Source organism: Triticum urartu, chromosome 2A (genome assembly GCF_056163025.1).
Source record: "Triticum urartu cultivar PI428250 chromosome 2A, HENAU_Tu73, whole genome shotgun sequence".
Classification (NCBI taxonomy): Eukaryota; Viridiplantae; Streptophyta; class Magnoliopsida; order Poales; family Poaceae; genus Triticum; species Triticum urartu.
In genome coordinates this window covers 250588737-250606950 of record NC_141874.1, presented here as the reverse complement: position 1 = coordinate 250606950, position 18214 = coordinate 250588737, and the positions used below count along the sequence as shown (strand labels likewise).

The 18214-nt window shown below is 44.9% G+C and overlaps 1 pseudogene across 1 annotated transcript; it reads right to left on the bottom strand.

The window, feature by feature from the left end:
- Nucleotides 1-1240: 1240 nt before the first annotated feature.
- Nucleotides 1241-14960, bottom strand: LOC125537120 (uncharacterized; annotated as a pseudogene). Its single transcript, XR_015616195.1, has 2 exons — nt 11163-14960; nt 1241-11038 (listed from the first exon to the last, which is right to left on the bottom strand). The product of XR_015616195.1 is annotated as an uncharacterized LOC125537120 (transcript).
- Between the last annotated feature and the right edge of the window lie 3254 nt (nt 14961-18214).

Genomic DNA, 18214 nt, shown 5'->3' with positions numbered 1-18214 from the left:
CCACGGCCGGCTCCTAGCACTCGGTGTTTCAGAAGACGGACGACGCAACACTACCAAATTACTCGAACTAGGAAGCTGTTGAGGCTTCTCGCCTTTCCAGCCGCAGCGCCCCACCAGCTTCGAGGACTACTATTGGAGTAAATGACCACGGGTAGCCTCATCGGCCTCCCCTGGTATTTCAAGACATCGGGGCTGGCTGCGCCCCTCAAGCATCAAAGACAAAGGACCAACTTCTTGGGGCCGGCTGGTCCTAGTGTCCCGCTGCTAGAAGGCGGTGGAGCCCAGAAGGCGGCAACGAGGTTGGCCAACTCGCAGCAGGCGGCCCCTCACTCCCTCAAAGTTAGCACCTCATTACAGCGACGAGACGGGGCGTGGCTACAGTGCCGCCTATCACCCCCGATTCCAGGGCTGAGCTCGACCACAGTGCAGCATACCAGGCGGGTATCCCTCGCCTGGTGCAGCACTATTGCCACAACGCCCATGACATCATCATGGCAGAGGAAGCCATGCTCCCACAACGGGCTGTCGGTACGGCTTGCAGGCGGTGGGCCATACTTGTCCGTGAGATGTGATAACCCACAAGTATAGGGTATCAATTGTAGCCTCTTTAGCCCAACGAGGAGCTAAAGGTAGAACAAATATTCCCTCAAGTTCCATCGACCACCGATACAACTCTACACACACTTAACGTTCGCTTTACCTAGAACAAGTATGAAACTAGAAGTACTATGCAGGTGTAACGGGATAGGTTTGAAAGAATATAAAGAGCACGTTCATAAAAACTAGGGGCTGTTTTAGGTAAAGAAGCAATAAAGTTAGTATAGCGAGTGTGGAAAAGTGGTGGTAGGAGTTGCGAAATTGTCACTAAGCAATTGACTACTCTACTAGACCGATAGCACGTTTTATGTGGGAGAGGCTACTGCTAGCATGTCATTCCTGACTTGCAATTCTATGCACTTATGATTGGAACTATTAGCAAGCATCTGCAACTACTAACGTCCATTATGGTAAAACCCAACCATAGCGTTAATATACATTGGTCCCCCTTCAGTCTCGTATGCTTCAATTTCTATGCTAGGTTGAAGCTTCTGTCATTCTTGCCCTCCAATACATATTCCTATCAACATACAACTAACCCTATGGTGTGATCCACACGCGCTCTCATATGATGGGCACCAAAGGACAACAACATAACCACAAGCAAATTAAAACCAATCATAGCAATTCACCAATTACCGATAGGATAATGAAAATCTACTCAAACATCATAGGATGGCAACACATCATTGGATAATAATATGAAGCATAAAGCACCATGTTCAAGTTAAGGGTACAGCGGGTTACAGGAGAGTGGACCGCTATAGATAGATGGGGGAAGGTGATGAAGATGTTGGTGAAGAGGACGGAGGTGTTGGTGTAGATCGTCGTTGCATGATGATGGCCCGGGCGGCGTTTCGGCGCCACCGGGACAGAGGGGGAGAGGGCCCCCCTTCTTCTTCTTCTTCCTTTATCTTCTCCCTAGATCTATAACTCCAATTGGGCTGAGATTTTAACACGATTTGTATCCAGATATTGGCTTTCTTGCGGCAAAAGAAGGGCACCAACCACCTTACGGGTTGGCCACAAGGGCTAGGGGCGCCCCCCTACCTGGTGGCCACCTCGGGCATCGTCTCGCGTTGATTCTTCTTCCCAAAAATCACATATATTCCAAAAAAATCTCCGTTAGTTTTTATCCCGTTTGGACTCTGTTTGAAATAGAGTTTCTGCAAAACAAAAAACATGCAACAAACAGAAACTGACACTAGGCACTGGATTAATATGTTAGTCACCAAAAATAGTATAAAAAGTTTCCAAAAGTATATGAAAGTTGTATAATATTGGCATGGAACAATAAAAAATTATAGATACGATGGAGACGTATCAGCATCCCCAAGCTTAATTCTTCCTCGTCCTGGAGTAGGTAAATGATAAAAAAGATAAGTTTTGATGTGGAATGCTACCTAGGATAATCTTGATCATGTAATCTAATCATGGCATGAATATTGAGACACGAGTGATTCAAAGCAATAGTCTATAATTTGACATTAAGACAATAATACTCCAAGCATACTAATAAAGCAATCATGTCTGTTCAAAATAACATGGCCAAGGAAAGTTATCCCTACAAAATCATATGGTCTGGCTATGCTCCATCCTCACCACACAAAATATTCAAATCATGCACAACCCTGATGACAAGCCAAGCAATTGTTTCATACTTTTGATGTTCTCAAACCTTTTCAACTTTCACACAATACATGAGCGTAAGCCATGGATATAGCACAATAGGTGGAATAGATTATGATGGTGGAGGTTGTGTGGAGAAGACAAAAAAGGGAGAAAATCTCAGATAAACGCGGCTAATCAACGGGCTATGGATATGCCCATCAATTGATGTCAATGCGAGAAGTAGCAATTGCCATGCAATGGATGCACTAGAGCTATAAGTGTATGAAAGCTCAAACTGAAACTAAGTGGGTGTGCATCCTACTTGCTTGCTCATGATGACCTAGGGCATTTGAGGAACCCCATCGTTGGAATATACAAGCCAAGTTCTATAATGAAAATTCCCACTAGTATATGAAAGTGATAACTCAAGAGACTCTATATGAAGAACATGGTGCTACTCTGAAGCACAAGTGTGGTAAAAGGATAGTAACATTGTCCCTTCTCTCTTTTCTCTCATTTTTTTATTTTTTTCTCTTTTTTAGGCTTCTTTGGCCTCTCTCTCTTTTTTTTGGGGGGGGGGGGGTTCTTTGGCCACTTTTATTTTGATAACCACACATGGTACAATGTTATAATAATGATGATCATCACACTTTTATTTACTTACAACTCAATATCTAGAACAAAGATATGACTCTATATGAATGCCTCCGGTGGTGTACCGGGATGTGAAATGATCTAGCGTAGCAATGACATAAAAACGGACAAGACATGAAAACATCATGCTAGCTATCTTACGATCATGCAAAGCAATATGACAATTAATCCTCAAGTCATGTATATGATGACGATGGAAGCTGCATGGCAATATATTGGGGATATAACTATTGAGTATAAATCGCCCATGAGGGGCCGGGTTATGCTCATGATGGTTTACCAGTATTGAAGCCCATGAAGACACAGAAGATGGCGACTCGCGAAGGAGACTTAATAAGAAAGCCCAAAGCCAAAAGGCGGGTTGGGGCCCATAAATGTAAACCTCCATAGGTGTATGACTTGTATTGTAATATAGGAAAGAGTAGATACCGAGCCGGACACGTTTATGAGTCACCCGGGACTCTGTGAACCGTCGGGTGTCAACCTATGTATATAAAGGGACGACCCGGCGGCGGTTTAGGGACAGGAAACAACAGATCGAGAGCCAGGTTAAGCGTATTCGCTCCCTGGTTATCGAAACCCTCGCAATACCAACCTCAAACTGGATTAGGCCTTTACCTTCACCGCAAGGGGCCAAACTAGTATAAACTCCATGTGTCCTTTGTCCCGTTTAACCCCTGTAAGCTAACCTAGTCACGATGGATCCATGGTTAATACCTCACACTAGGACATCTGCCGTGACAATTCCACGATAGTTGGCGCCCACTGTGGGGCTATCGCACGATGGTTTCAAGTTCGTAGAGGGCAACTTCGAAGGGATCAAGGGATACGCCGTAGGCCGGATGACCAAGAGTCCTCGCGGCAAGCTCTACATGGACGACGCAGGTGGGGGCCCCGAGGCCGGCTCAATTGAGTACGGGTACCGGGTCCCCTTTGGCGGAATTCACGTCTTAATCGACAAGATCGGTGAACCGGGCCCTGAGCCGGACATTTGCACTAACATCATCGAGACGGCTCAGCATGCGAGACCCGCCTGGGTTCGGCCTGCCATGAATCGTGCCTTCATGGGATTTATCCATGGAGCGGAATCTGAGGATAGGTCAGCATCTAGTGGTGAGATGGTCGTTTACTCTGATGGTGAGTCGTCCACCGGTGAGACCGAGTCATAGTATCAACTGCAAGATGGCCGGCTTGGGGGATGTTCCGATGGCGACAGTATTCCGGACCCCTGCGAGCCGCCGAACCGGGTCGCAATCTTCATGGCTGGTACACAGCCCGTGCAGCACTCGTCGACTGCAGCAGAGTTGATTTCCGGGTCAGCAGCGGCAACGGCTGCCGGGGCAAGAGGCCTTGTGTGCCCATCGGCCCAGGTCTTAACTGACTTACTGGTTAAGCTGACAGCATTATTAACAGCAGTGGTTAACCCGGCGGATCAGGATCAGCATAATGCGGCGGTCGCAGAATTGCGTGATGAGATAGCATAGGCCAAGGAGGAGCTGACCGCAGAAAACACTAGGATGGCCGAAGAGCGGGCTGTTTTGGATGCTCAGGCACAGCGGATTCAGTCGGGGTCTTACCGGTTCATGCTAGATCAGAACGCTTCAAACGAAGTCATCACGAGGAGATATCAGACTCGTCTGCCCTCAGTTTACGAGGCTAGAAATCTCTTTAACATGCCAGGAGCAGGAACCAGTAACCCGGCAGTTGTAAACCAGGGTGAAGCACCTGGGACGGGTACGCCGGTTCAGCCGTGCACAACGGACCCGCCTCGTCAGAAGAATAACCCGCCGCAGCATGTGCCGATGCCACCGGGTCATTACTCTAACCCTTTGGATAACATGATCGCTGCGGCGTCATGATTGACGGCTCTCCCGGTTGAAGGCGAGTCTCTGAAGGCAGTTGAAACACGGAGGGCTAGAAGCTCCTTCAAACCGCACTGGTTCAGCATCAGGCTTATTCTTACAGTCGTGACAGGATTCATTCCACCCCTCGCCCAAGTTGAAGTTCCACAGGCATATCGATGAACCGGCTGTGTCAAGAAGTGGGCAGAACCATAACCCGCCCCACGGACATAACCCGCGGGCGGTGGCGCTGATGCTTAGAATGTGGTGGATCAAGGTAGAGCAGGCCGAGAGGCCGAGCTAGCAGTGCAATATGCGGCCCGTCAACCTTCTCTGGTTCGTCTGACAACTCCAGTGGAGCCAAGTGTAACTTCAGGAATTTGGGTGTGCCATGTTTATTGCCGGCTCTACGTAATGAGCGTCTGCCCAAGGATTTCAAGGGTCCTCACAAGGTGCCTAACTATATGGCCGATTTACCTTCTAAAGCATGGATTGAGAGTTATGAGATGGCCATGGAATTGCTAGATGTTAGCAATGCTGCGTGTGCTAAATATTTCCCCCTAATGTTGGAGGGAACGGCCCGCACTTGGTTGAAAGGGCTCCCTGCCAATTCCATCGGTCATGGGCCGAGTTAAAAGCCCGGTTTATCCAGAATTTCAAGGATACATGCAAGCAGCCCATGTCAGTTGTGGATTTAGCCTCCTATGTCCAAGAAGAGGGTGAGTCAACAACTCATTGAGTACGCCGGGTATCAACAATCCTGCACTCGTCGAATCGCATCACTGCTGATTTAGCAGTCTTAATGTTGGAAAGCAATTGTCGTTTCACGCCCCTGAAAGCATAAATTGGGATGGCTCAAACGCAACTGCAACGACAAGGGGACACTCATGGCGGCTCTGGTTAAGTACACTGACTCTGATGGTACCAAGGACCCCAAGTCTAATGATGAGAAAGCCGGAAAAGGGAAAGAAGAGCAGCAGCACCAGAGGGCAGCAGCATAACCCGGCAAATCAGGGAGGTAACGATAAGCGCAAATCTAATAATAGTTTGGACTTTGTGGTTAACACCAACACACAGAATAATGGCCAGGGTCTTAAAGGTAAACCGCCCGCACAGATAGGAGGATCAGGCTTTAACCTTGAGAAGATGTTGAATCAGCCTTGCCCAAGGCATGGTACACGAGAAAGGTCGTCTGGCCACCTCTGGAAGGATTGCTTCATTATGAAGGAGTACAAGAATTCCAATCTTTTTCAAGACAATCATGGGCTGCATGGGGGCTCAGGATCCGGCTCTCATGGACCGGGTGATGGCGGTGGCGGTTCTAGCTCTGGGTTCCAAGGTAATCAAGGCAATCAGGGTGGCTACCATAAACAGTTAGGTCAGGGGAATCAGCAGCAGCAATCTGGATATAAGAGTAACCCAAAGCAGTTAAATAGTGGGCAGTACCACGTCTTCACCACAAGCTTATGAAAACGAGATCAGAAGCTTCATAAGAGGGCGATGAACGCTGTTGAACCGGCAGTTCCCCGTTACTTCCGGTGGTCTGAGCAACCCATTGTGTGGAGTCGGCAAGATCACCCACCCGGGGTTGATAATCCGGGTCACCTGGCATTGGTGGTCGCACCCCAGGTCGGAGGGTACAAGTTTACCAAGGTACTCATGGACAGAGGGAGCAACATCAATATCCTTTATTATGAAACTTTCCGTCGCATGGGCTTGACGTATAAAAATCTTAAACCGTCGAACACTGTTTTCCATGGCGTGGTGCCTGGTAAGTCGGCGTACCTAGTTGGTAAGATAGCTCTGGAATTGGCTTTTGGAGATTATCATGACCCTAGGTCAGAGACATTGACCTTTGAAGTAGTCAAGATTCATAGCCCGTATCACGCTCTGTTTGGACGGCTGGCTTATGCCAAGTTCATGGCGCGGCCTTGTTATATTTATCTGCAGCTCAAGATGCCGGGTTACAAGGGGACCATTATAATACATGGGAGCCGAAAGATAGCTTTGGAATGCAAAGAAGGTGATGTGGCTTATGCTGGGTCAGTGTGTGTAATGGAGGAGTTAAAATTTTATAAGGACAATGTTGATCCGGCGGATATGACATCTTTGAAAAACCCAACTACATAGCATGATCCGCTCTTGAAGTTTAAATCTACAGATGATACCAAGATAGTTAATTTTGTTCCTGGCGATTCATCCAAGCAGTTCAACATCAGTGCTAATCTGGATCCGAAATAGGAAAGCGCACTCATCGAGTTCATCCGTGAGAACCGGGACATCTTTGCATGGAAACCTTTTGACATGCCAGGTGTACCGAGGGAACTCGCTGAGCACACTCTTAATATTGATCCCAAGTTTAAACCGGTCAAGCAATTTCTTCGTCGCTTAAACGAAGAGAGGCGTAAGGCCATTGGTGAAGAGGTAGCCCGGCTCTTGGCGGCTGGGTTTATTGTTGAGGTTTTTCATCCCGAGTTGTTGGCTAACCCGGTGTTGGTACTTAAGAAGAATGGCAATTGGCGTATGTGTGTGGACAACACAGATTTAAACAAGGCTTGTCTGGCTAATCCTTTTGCTCTCCCTCGTATTGATCAGATTTTTGATGCTACAGCGGGTTGTGAGAGTTTGAGTTTTTTGAATGCTTATTCTGGTTATCATCAGATCAAGATGGCAGTTAAGGACCAGGAGAAGACAACTTTTATAACTCCCTTTGGGGCCTTCTGCTATGTGTCTATGCCTTTTGGGCTCAAGAGTGCCCAAGCGACTTACCAGAGATGCATGCAGAATTGTCTTCATAATCAGATTGGGCGCAATGTTCATGCTTATCTGGATGATATTGTGGTGAAATCCAGAAAGGAGACATTGATAGACAATTTGAAGGAAACGTTTGATAATCTCTGAGTTTATAAAATGATGATTAACCCGGCCAAGTATGTTTTTGGTGTGCCGGCAGGCAAGCTCTTGGGCTTTCTGGTGTCTAACAGGGTCATTGAAGCTAATCTAGAGAAGATCAAAGCCATCACTTCTCTGGCTAAACCAGTGTGTGTCAATGATGTGCAACGTCTGGCGGGTCGTATTGCGGCATTAAGCCATTTCATAAGCTGGTTGGGAAAGAAGGATATCCCTCTGTATCAGATGATGAAAAAGACGGATAATTTTGTCTGCAGTGATGCCGCTAATGCAGCGTTTGAGTACTTGAAGAAGCAGCTGGCTGAGCCACCTATTCTGGCTGCTCCCGTTGATAAAGAGCCATTGTTGTTATACGTGGCTACCAATGCTCGGGCTGTCAGTGTGGCTATTGTGGTGGAACGGAAGGAGGCAGGCAAAGAATATCCGGCTCAAAGTCCGGTTTACTACATCAGCGAGGTGCTCATTGAGTCCAAACAGAGATATTTGCACTGGCAGAAACTTGTATATGGGGTGTTCATGGCCAGTCGGAAACTTAAGCAATATTTTTTGGGTCATCCCATCACTATGGTTAGTTCTGCTCCTTTAGGGGATAGATATTATTCAGAATATAGAAGCTACAGATCGGATAGCCAAGTGGGCCATTGAGCTTGGTCCTCATGGATTGAAATATATGCCTCGCACGGCCATCAAATCTCAGGCGCTGGTGGATTTCATCAATGACTTGACAGAGCTACAGATGCCTGAGGAAAAGCCAGATAACACGTATTGGACTATTCACTTGATGCATCCAGGCAATTGGAGGGCTCGGGGGCTCGAGTTGTGCTCGCTTCCCCTCGAGGTGATAAATTTTGTTATGTTCTCCGTTTGATGTTCCCTTGCACTAACAATGCAGCTGAATATGAGGCCTTTCTCCACGGTCTTCGGACGGCTAAGGAGATGAACTTAGGCCGGGTTAGGTGCTTTGGTGACTCAGATTTGGTGGCTCAACAAGTCTTTGGTACTTGGGATTCTAAGGATCCACTCATGGCGGCTTATCGACGAGAAGTGGACGTCATTGCTGGTCACTTCAAGGGTTATCAAGTTGAGCATGTTGATCAGAGAAAAAATGAAGCGGCCGATGCCCGAAGTCGGTTGGGTTCTCAATGTAAATCGGTGCCTCCTAATGTCTTTCTTGACGTTTTGCATAACCTGTTGGTCAAGTTACCTACAAAGGAGGATTTGGCTATTCCTAACCCGGAAGCTCAGTTGGTGGCAGCTCTTCATGTAATTCCTGATTGGACAGTCCCTTATTTGGCTTATATGACCGGGGGCGAGTTACCTGAGGATGAAACCTTAGCGAGGCAGATAACCCGGCGTTCTAAGTCAATGACAATTGTTAATGGAGAGCTGCATCACCGCAGTGTTACAGGGTCCTTTTTAATGATGTGTTTCTCCATAAAAGGGTCGTGAGATCCTGCGCGAGATTCATGAAGGAGACTGTGGTCATCATGCCGGTTCAAAGTCTCTCGTGGCTAAAAATTTTCGTCATGGGTTTTATTGGTTAACGGCTCATGCTGATGCTAAAGACTTGGTCAGTAGGTATGATGAATGTCAGAAAATTTCACGACGAGCCCATGTGCCGGCTCAAGAATTAAGGATGATTCCAATTACTTGGCTGTTTGTAGTTTGGGGGTTTGATATGGTTGGACCTTTCAAAAGATCCAAGGACAAAAGGACACATCTCCTGGTGGCGGTTGACAAATTTACAAAGTGGGTTGAGGCCAAGCCGGTCAGTAAATGTGACGCGGCAACGACGGTTCAGTTCATCAAAAAGGTGATTTTTCGTTTTGGCTTTCCCCACAGTATCATAACTGATAATGGCACTAATATGTCCAAGGGTGCTATGAAAGAATTTTGTCAACGTGAGCACATCCGACTTGACATGTCGTTAGTGGCTCGCCCTCAATCTAATGGTCAAACTGAGAGAGCCAATCAAGAGATCCTGAGAGGATCAAGCCCCGTCTTATGGTTCCCCTGCAGAGGACGCCGGGTTGTTGGGTAGAGGAGTTACCTTCCGTGTTATGGAGCATTAATACCACCCCAATAGATCTATGGGTTACATGCCTTTCTTCATGGTTTACGGTGCAGAGGCGGTTCTCCCTAGTGACATTCGTCATGACTCGCCTCGTGTGACGACTTATGTTGAAGCTGACAATGAAAAAGCACGTCAGGAGGCACTTGACCTATTGAATGAGGAGCGTGACATCGCAGCAGCTCATTCGGCGATTTATCAGCAAGATCTGCGTCGTTACTACAGCCGCCGGGTTAAAACCAGAACTTTCCAAGAAGGTGATCTGGTGCTCCGGCTTATCCAGGATCAAACTGGTATGCACAAGTTATCCCACCTTGGGAAGGACCTTTTGTGATCGGTAAGAATCTCAACAATGGGTCCTACTACCTTATCGATGCTCGAGAGCACAAAACTCACGCAAGTCAGAGGAGAAGACCCACTGGCCATGGCACATTGCTCATCTTCGGCCTTACTATACTTGAGTCACTGGCTCTTCTGATGTACATATTTTTGACAATGTATATATTATGATCAATATAATAAACCGGCATCCCTGTTAAAGCTCTCTGTTCTAAAGAACAAGAGTTTTTATAACCCTTGTAATAGGCTTAAAAGCCAGGTGTATTAACCTAAAACCCTGGGTTATCCTTCCTTTTTAAGTCTCCCACTCCGCCCAGGTAAACCTGGAACGACCTGTTGTACTTTTGACAAGTCAATCCTATACAGACCCTGAACTTGTCAAAGTTAAAACGAAGATTGGTTGTGTGAGGTCTAGCTTATAAGGTTTGTATAAAGGTTTAACACAGTGGTTGTGCAGCCCGTGAAAGCACTTGCGTTTTAGGCCTGACCGCCTATGAAAGCCTTGATTTGTCGTTGTTGTTTGATTTGAACAATTTTTGAGGTTTTTCTCATGCGACATAGTAATATATGGTTAAAAAGCCAATGAGGGCTGTGATGCCTTATGCTTTATACATGAAACTACCCGGTGTTTATTAACCCAGCCTGGCTTTCGACTATAAGTCATCAGTATGAGATAAGATAATATCCGGTGTTTATTAACCCGGCCTGGCTTTGTTTCTAAGCCGGCAATCTCTTATATTTAAGTTCCCCCACACATAAATATTTACTTGTCCTCAAGTAAAGGAAAATGACAAGAGCTAGATGGTGAACAGTGAGCTGACTAGAGAATGTACCAGTGAAGTGGATCTCCAAACATTGCATGCTTTGGACATAGCTAGTGAAAATCAATGGTTAAGAGTGTTACAAAGCAATAGGATACTAGTAGAATCGGTCATTTTAAACTTTTACAATGATACAAGAAGATTAGCAAGTTCAAATGTTGATTATGCCAAAGGTTCCTAAAGAGTGCATGATCCTGAGAACAAAAGGAACTTGAATTAAATCACTTATTTGCAGAAATATAACATTGTGGTTGAACCACTTATTAAATTTGAAGAAAGTAATGATAATATATTATCAGTCACACCGAAGGAACATACCACCGATCCCGAGAACATGGTATACACCTGGCTCGACCAATTATAAGTTTTTTTGTTTGCCTCCCCAAAGGAACATACCACCGATCCCGAGAACATGGTATACACCTGGTTCGACAATTATAGCATTTTTTAATATAATTAACTCCTATCCGATCCAACCAGATTTCACAAACCACCGATCCAGGGAACATGACATGCTACTGTTAGGTAAGGTCAGATAATTATTTATTCATTATTACTAATTTAACAAATGAATACAAAAAGGGAACAAGAATCATCACTCATCCAGGTCTGGTTCACATACTACCGATCCAGGGAACATAGCATGCTAGTCCATAGTGGTGAGTGATTGCTCTCAATGGGAACACACTTGGCACAAATACATCATCTGAACATAGTGATCTAGGCGTATCAAGGTAAATGCAGAAAATGATTAAGTTTACTAGTGCACTAGGGATGTAAGCACTCAAAACTAATAGTTCTCACTAATTTCAGCAAAGCAATCATTGTATAGATCACTAGTTTACAAGGCATTCAACAATCAGTTCTCATGTTCACATCAAGCACAATATGTCAAATAAAATTCAGTGGGATATCATTTAATAAATGGCTTAAGCAACTCAAATATCAAATGATTTCAGCATGATCGATGGATGATATATTCAGATTAGGGTCATGAAACAGCTCACCGGGCTTTGATCATGTAGCACTCGCTTGATCACTCTCTAAGCTGCAACTCTTGTCCTTTGCTTCCTCGTGCATGCTCCAGCTTCACTCTTCTTCATGTGTGCCCCCTGCTTCTCGTCATCACCATGCTCCGAGTCCACCGGGGTCCCAAGGAATGTCACCTCGGACCCGGTCAGCATGTATTGTTTCATGCACAAGCAAAAACCTGAAAAGGCACTCAACCAAAGAGATAATATGAGTGATAGGAGTAATGCCCTCTAAATCATCAATAGAGTACCCAATTACATAAGCATAGCTATAAAGCACAAGTTTAGGATGGTACAAATCAGTAAGCTCAATGCTAGTATTAGAATCACACGTTTCATTAAGCATGGGTATAACATCAGGAACATAAGTATCATGAACAGAGATATGAGCAATGCCACTAACAAGGTGTGTATGATCAAGTCCAAGAAAATAGTTTTTCAAATCTACCTTAAGTGATGGCATAATGCAATGCAAGGTAGTAGCAAACAAATCATATGGAGACATGTCATTAAGAGGATTAGATAAACCTGACTCATCACGCTCTTGTATGACAATAGGCAAATGAATTTCTGGTTCTTCAAGTTCATCTACAGCAACTTCTTTTACTTCTTCAAGAGTAGTAGATCTTTTGTCTTCATCTTGATCACTTGGGAATTGCAGCTCTAGATCATCTTGTTCCTTGTCTTCAAGTATTTCTTCTTGGATCTGAAGTATCTCTTCCTATGGACTCTCGCTATCTTACTCAGCTGAATGTGACGGTGTTGAAACCTCACACACCTCAAGGGATATCCCGGCAACACTCAACTCAAGGAGGGATGAGATAGTGCACCCGACATTAATATTCCTCTCAATTTTCCTTACTTCTTCCACTAGCTCTTTTCCACTCTTGATCTTCTTCATTTCCTCTAGTATCACCGGCCTAATTGGATCATCTTCAGCACTCCAAGTGAACTCGAGGCTAAGCAATGTGAGCTTGTCTATATCATCAAAGTCATCTTGTGTGGGCACTTGTGCATGAGATTGCTCAACATGTGCTGGAGTTGTTGGTTAACCAAGTGCAGGACCATTTAACTCCATTGGACACATCTCCTGGTGTTGAGGTATATGAGTAGGAGGTGAATAAAATTGTTGTGGTGCATAGCTATTGCTCTCCTCTTCATACCTAACTCCCTGTATTGGATAACTAGAGGCAAACAGTGAGATCTCAGGGTTGTTGCTCCTATATGACATATTTGGGTTTTTAGGCCACCCATGTAAGTAATTGTTTTGGTATGAGCTATGCTCCTGAGCGAAGCTCATGCTAAAACAATATGGAGGATGAGAGTAACCACGCTAACATTCAGTGGGCGAATGGCCCTGAAATCCACAAATATGGCAGGTAGGAGCAACATAACGATGGCCTCTAGAATAAGGATCGTAAGAGCTAGGCCTATCCTCAAAAACTACTTCTCGCTGGCGAGCTAAATCATCTAATTGATGGGAAACCTTACTTATCAGGTCTTGAATACTTTCTGTGATGTTTGTAGTGTTGCTCGCATAAGCCTGGTGATCTGAATAGTAAGCCATAACCGAGAAAATGGTTCTAACCTACAAAAAAGTAAAATAAAACAAAGAGGAAATAAACTGGAACAAGGGTTAGGAGTTAGAGATATATCACATATATGGCACAAACTAGCAAAAGAAGAAAAACCTAGTCTATAGCCTAACACAGTCACTCGACGCTAGTCCCCGGCAACGGCGCCAAAATGATCTATTGTGAGTACATTGGGGTTTTTCGGCCAAACTGCGAGTGTCGTGTTCTCCACAGGGACTAGGCGACGCAAACGATGCTCGACTAAAGCTAGGTGACAGAATTCAGATGATGATTGCGAGGAAATATAGACCTAAACTAACCAAAGTAGACGACAAAGAGAAAGCAAAGAGCACAGGGAGATTCAGATTTTACTCATTGTCTTTTTGGTGTTTTCGTAATGCTTGAGAAATTAAAATACTAACATCAATGACAAGAGAAGTCAAAAGACATGGACATATATATCTAGCAAGCATATGACAGAAAATTCAGGTATATATCACAAGCATATATGTCACAGGAAAATGTTTATATCACAAGCATATATGTCACAGGTACATAGGTAATACAGGGACTAGTTATTTCGATGGGTTCAAACACATACAAAGTTAACTAGTACAAAAGGTGAACACACACAAATACTAGAAGGTTACTGAATCACAGAGCAAGATTTCAATGACAATTATTTCTCACAGCCTAAAGTAATACTAGTCAAGCATTATATATTACAAGTACCAAACAGAACAAGCTACAGATTGCCAACACTCTTAAAATCTGAATTTTACAAAGTTTTACACATCTTAGCTTATAGAAAATTCAGAGAGAGAGAGAGAGAGAGAGAGAGAGAGATCTAAAGAGAGCAGCGGCAGAGGAGGTAAGGAATAAGAGGAGGAGGTGCAGCAGGGCACAACAAGGAAAAAGCAGCAGCGGAGCTTGGAAAGAAGGAGCAGCAGCAGTTTTGAGGTTTCCGAGAAGGGAAGGAGCAAGACGTTGAGAGGAGGAGCAGCAGGGGTGAAGCAAGAGGGAGGATCAGCGAAGGGAGGTTCAGAGAGAAGGGAGGAGCAGCAGGGGCGTTGGAGAGAGAGCAGCAGCAGTTTGGGGCAAGAGAAGGTGAAGAGCAGCAGCAGGTACAGGAGAAGAAGGAGCAGCGGTAGCTCGGCGCAAGAAGAAGAAGCAGCAAGTTGATGCGCTAGGAGAGGGAAAGCAGAGGAGAAGCAGAAGGGCAGCAGGGAGGACGTCGGGAAGAAGAAGAACAGCGAGGTAAGCGAAGGGAGCGGCAAGGAGAATCAGTAGTAGGTGGAGGCGCGCGGGTACGACAGGCGAGATGGGCGCTGGTGGTGAGGGGCGCTAGTGATGGATAGATGGATGGGTGGCGAAGGCGCCCCACCACGCCAGCCTGGCCGCGGTGGTGGCCGGTGGTGGAGAAGGAGATGGGGGAAGAAGAGGTGTTGCCAGGCCCGATTTGGGAATCAGGGCGTCTAGGGATTTTGACCTCCTCCTATGATCTGCCAGTTTTTCACTCTGGCCCTCCTGCTTCCATTCTTTCTTCTCAAGATGATCCCTCTCTTCTCTAGTTAGTCCCATGGTTACTTTGTTTCTTCTCACACAAGTCCATTCTTCCTCCTCCTCTTCGTTCTCTTAGCCACTAGTCCGGGTCTTGAAGTTTATAGTGCCTTTGCGCACTTTTGTGCAAAAGAAACACAATGACTAGTAAATGATTCATTATATGATTTTCATGCAAATATTCAACTAAGCTTTGCAAGAATAGATGGGCATAACCCAACGAGTGGTATAATCGTATGCCAAAATTATATATATGAAATGTGCTTATCACTTGGTAAACCAACTGTGTGATCAAATATCACAGGTATGATATATTTTAAATTATATGGTTATCATTCAGTCCAGTTTTGGTTATATAACTATGATTCCCATGGCTTTATATCGTGCAATATAACCCATCCAGCGGTAAACCGCTAGGACACTTTTTTAATCTATTGTATGCAGAAACAGGTTCCAATTGCGAACATCATAAGCATACATGGCATATCTTAACATTGCGGAATAGCAGTGTCATGCAAAGCAAATATGTGCGATGGCATAGCAGATCAAGAGTTTAAGCTGGCCTATTACAAGGCGTGTGATGCCCAAAAGAATAATTGTTTCAACAAGTCTTGTAGAGATCAGATGTTCAGCCAGCCTCCGGTTTATGAATCTTGGCCGGGTGGACTTGAAGGTTGTGGGTCATCCAGCGCCGGTTCATCTTCCTCTTCTCTACCCAGCCAGCCTCCAGTTAAGGCTTTGAATACAGCTTCATCACTTATAAGTGGGGAGGGGTCGACATCTGGGGCATAAGTATGCTTACGGATTGGAGGAATAAGATTTGGAACATCATAAGTTGGCGCTTTAACTCTCTTGTTGTTGGCATCATAAACCAACTGATAATGTGAAAGATTGGTCTCTTCAGCCAACTTGCTAGCCAATGAGCGCATTTCCATTGTTAGGGCTCCGAGGTCATCAGCATCAAAGTCTAACCCGTCCTCCTTTTTGCTCGGGTAGCCATTTGCAAAATCGACTGTATCAAGATTAGATATCCATGCTTTGGCCCGAGTTAGCGCAGTAAGGGCACCCGCCCTGGCAGCTGATCTTTTTAGCTCTTCAAACCATGCAGGCAACATCGCCAGCCTTTCCAATGTCTCCTTGATCAAGGTTGGGGGCGGTTTGTTATAAGAAGTTGTGCAGATAACCTGTTGCATGCCGGTATATAACTACTCTATAAGTGTATAGGCGGCTTTCAGTCTTTGCCACATATCTGAGCCAAGATGAGCAACGCGGGATCCTGCATCATCAAAAATGTCTATAAACCGGCGTGTTATTAGATAATACATGTTGAAAGCTTATGAGAAAGCTATTTACCAAAAATGGCAGCAGTCATGGTGTTTATTTGCTGTTTCAAGCCAGTCAGCTCCTCTACTACCGAATTAAGGGCCTTCAGCATCCTCAATCCTCTTCAGCAGATTTGATATGTGGGTGGACCAGTGCTTGGGTGCTGTTCTTACTTGAACAAGCATCCCACTTATGATTAACCTCTATTGCAAGCATCCGCAACTACAACAAAAGTATTAAGGTAAACCTCACCATAGCATGAAACATATGGATCCAAATCAGCCCCTTACGAAGCAATGCATAAACTAGGGTTTAAGCTTCTGTCACTCTAGCAACCCATCATCTACTTATTACTTCCCAATGCCTTCTCTAGTCCCAAATAATGGTGAAGTGTTATGTAGTCGACGTTCACATAACACCACTAGAGGCTAGACAACATACATCTTATCAAAATATCAAACGAATACCAAATTCACATGACTAGTCATAGCAAGACTTCTCCCTTGTCCCCAGGAACGAATGTAATTACTCACAAAGCATATTCATGTTCATAATCAGAGGGGTAATAATATGCATATAGGATCTGAACATATGATCTTCCACAAATTAAACCAACTAGCATCAACTACAAGGAGTAATCAACACTACTAGCAACCTACTAGCACCAATCCCGGACTTGGAGACAAGAATTGGATACAAGAGATGAACTATTTGTTTGGGGATGAGATGGTGCTGGTGAAGATGTTGATGGAGATTGCCCTATCCCGATGAGAGGAGCGTTGGTGATGACGATGGTCATGATTTCCCCCTCCCAGAGGGAAGTTTCCCTGGCAGAATAGCTCTACCAGGGCTCTAGATTGGATCCGCCAAGGTTCCGCCTCGTGGCGGCGGAGTCTCGTCCTGAAAAGGTCCCTTCTTATTTTTCTCTCATCGAAAGACCTCATATAGGAGAAGATGGGCGTCAGAGAGCCACCAGGGGGCCCACGAGGTAGGGGGCGCGCCCTAGGGGGGGCCCCCCCACCCTCGTGAGAAGGGTGTGGGCCCCCTGTCCTTCATCTTTGGCGAGGATTTTTCTTTATTTATTTTAAGACGTTCCGTGGAGTTTCAGCACTTTTGGAGTTGCGCAGAATAGGTCTCTAATATTTGCTCCTTTTCCAGCCCAGAATTCCAGCTGCCGGCATTCTCCCTCCTTATGTAAACCTTGTAAAATAAGAGAGAATAGCCATAAGTATTGTGACATAAAGTGAAATAACAGCCCATAATGCAATAAATATCGATATAAAAGCATGATGCAAAATGGACGTATCAACTCCCCCAAGCTTAGACCTCGCTTGTCCTCAAGCGAAAAGCCGATAATAATAAATATGTCCTCATGTTTAGAGGTAGAGGCGTCGATAAAAATAAAATACGGACATGAAGGCATCATGATTATTCTCATAACAGCAACATATATAGATTTTGTCATATGATTACTTATGTTCAAGTGATGATCTATTCACAATGCAAAAGTATAAATCATAAACCTTATTGGGCTCCGACAAACTATAATCTCAGTCATTGAAACAATTGCAATTTATCATAACATCGGAAAGAGTCTATGTCAGAGCTAAAAAGCAAGTCCACATACTCAACTATCATTTAGTCCTCCATAATTGCTAACACTCACACGATACTTGTGGTTACGGAGTTTTAATCGGACACAGAGAAAGATAGGGGCTTATAGTTTTGCCCCACAACCTTTTAACTCAAGGGTAATGCCAACAATAATGGTTCATGCTCCCCTACATCCAATTAGATATATATCATGTTTTTTTTCCAACATGCTGAGCTTGCCAAAGGATAAAATGAAAAAGGAAAGGTGAAGATCACCATGACTCTTGTA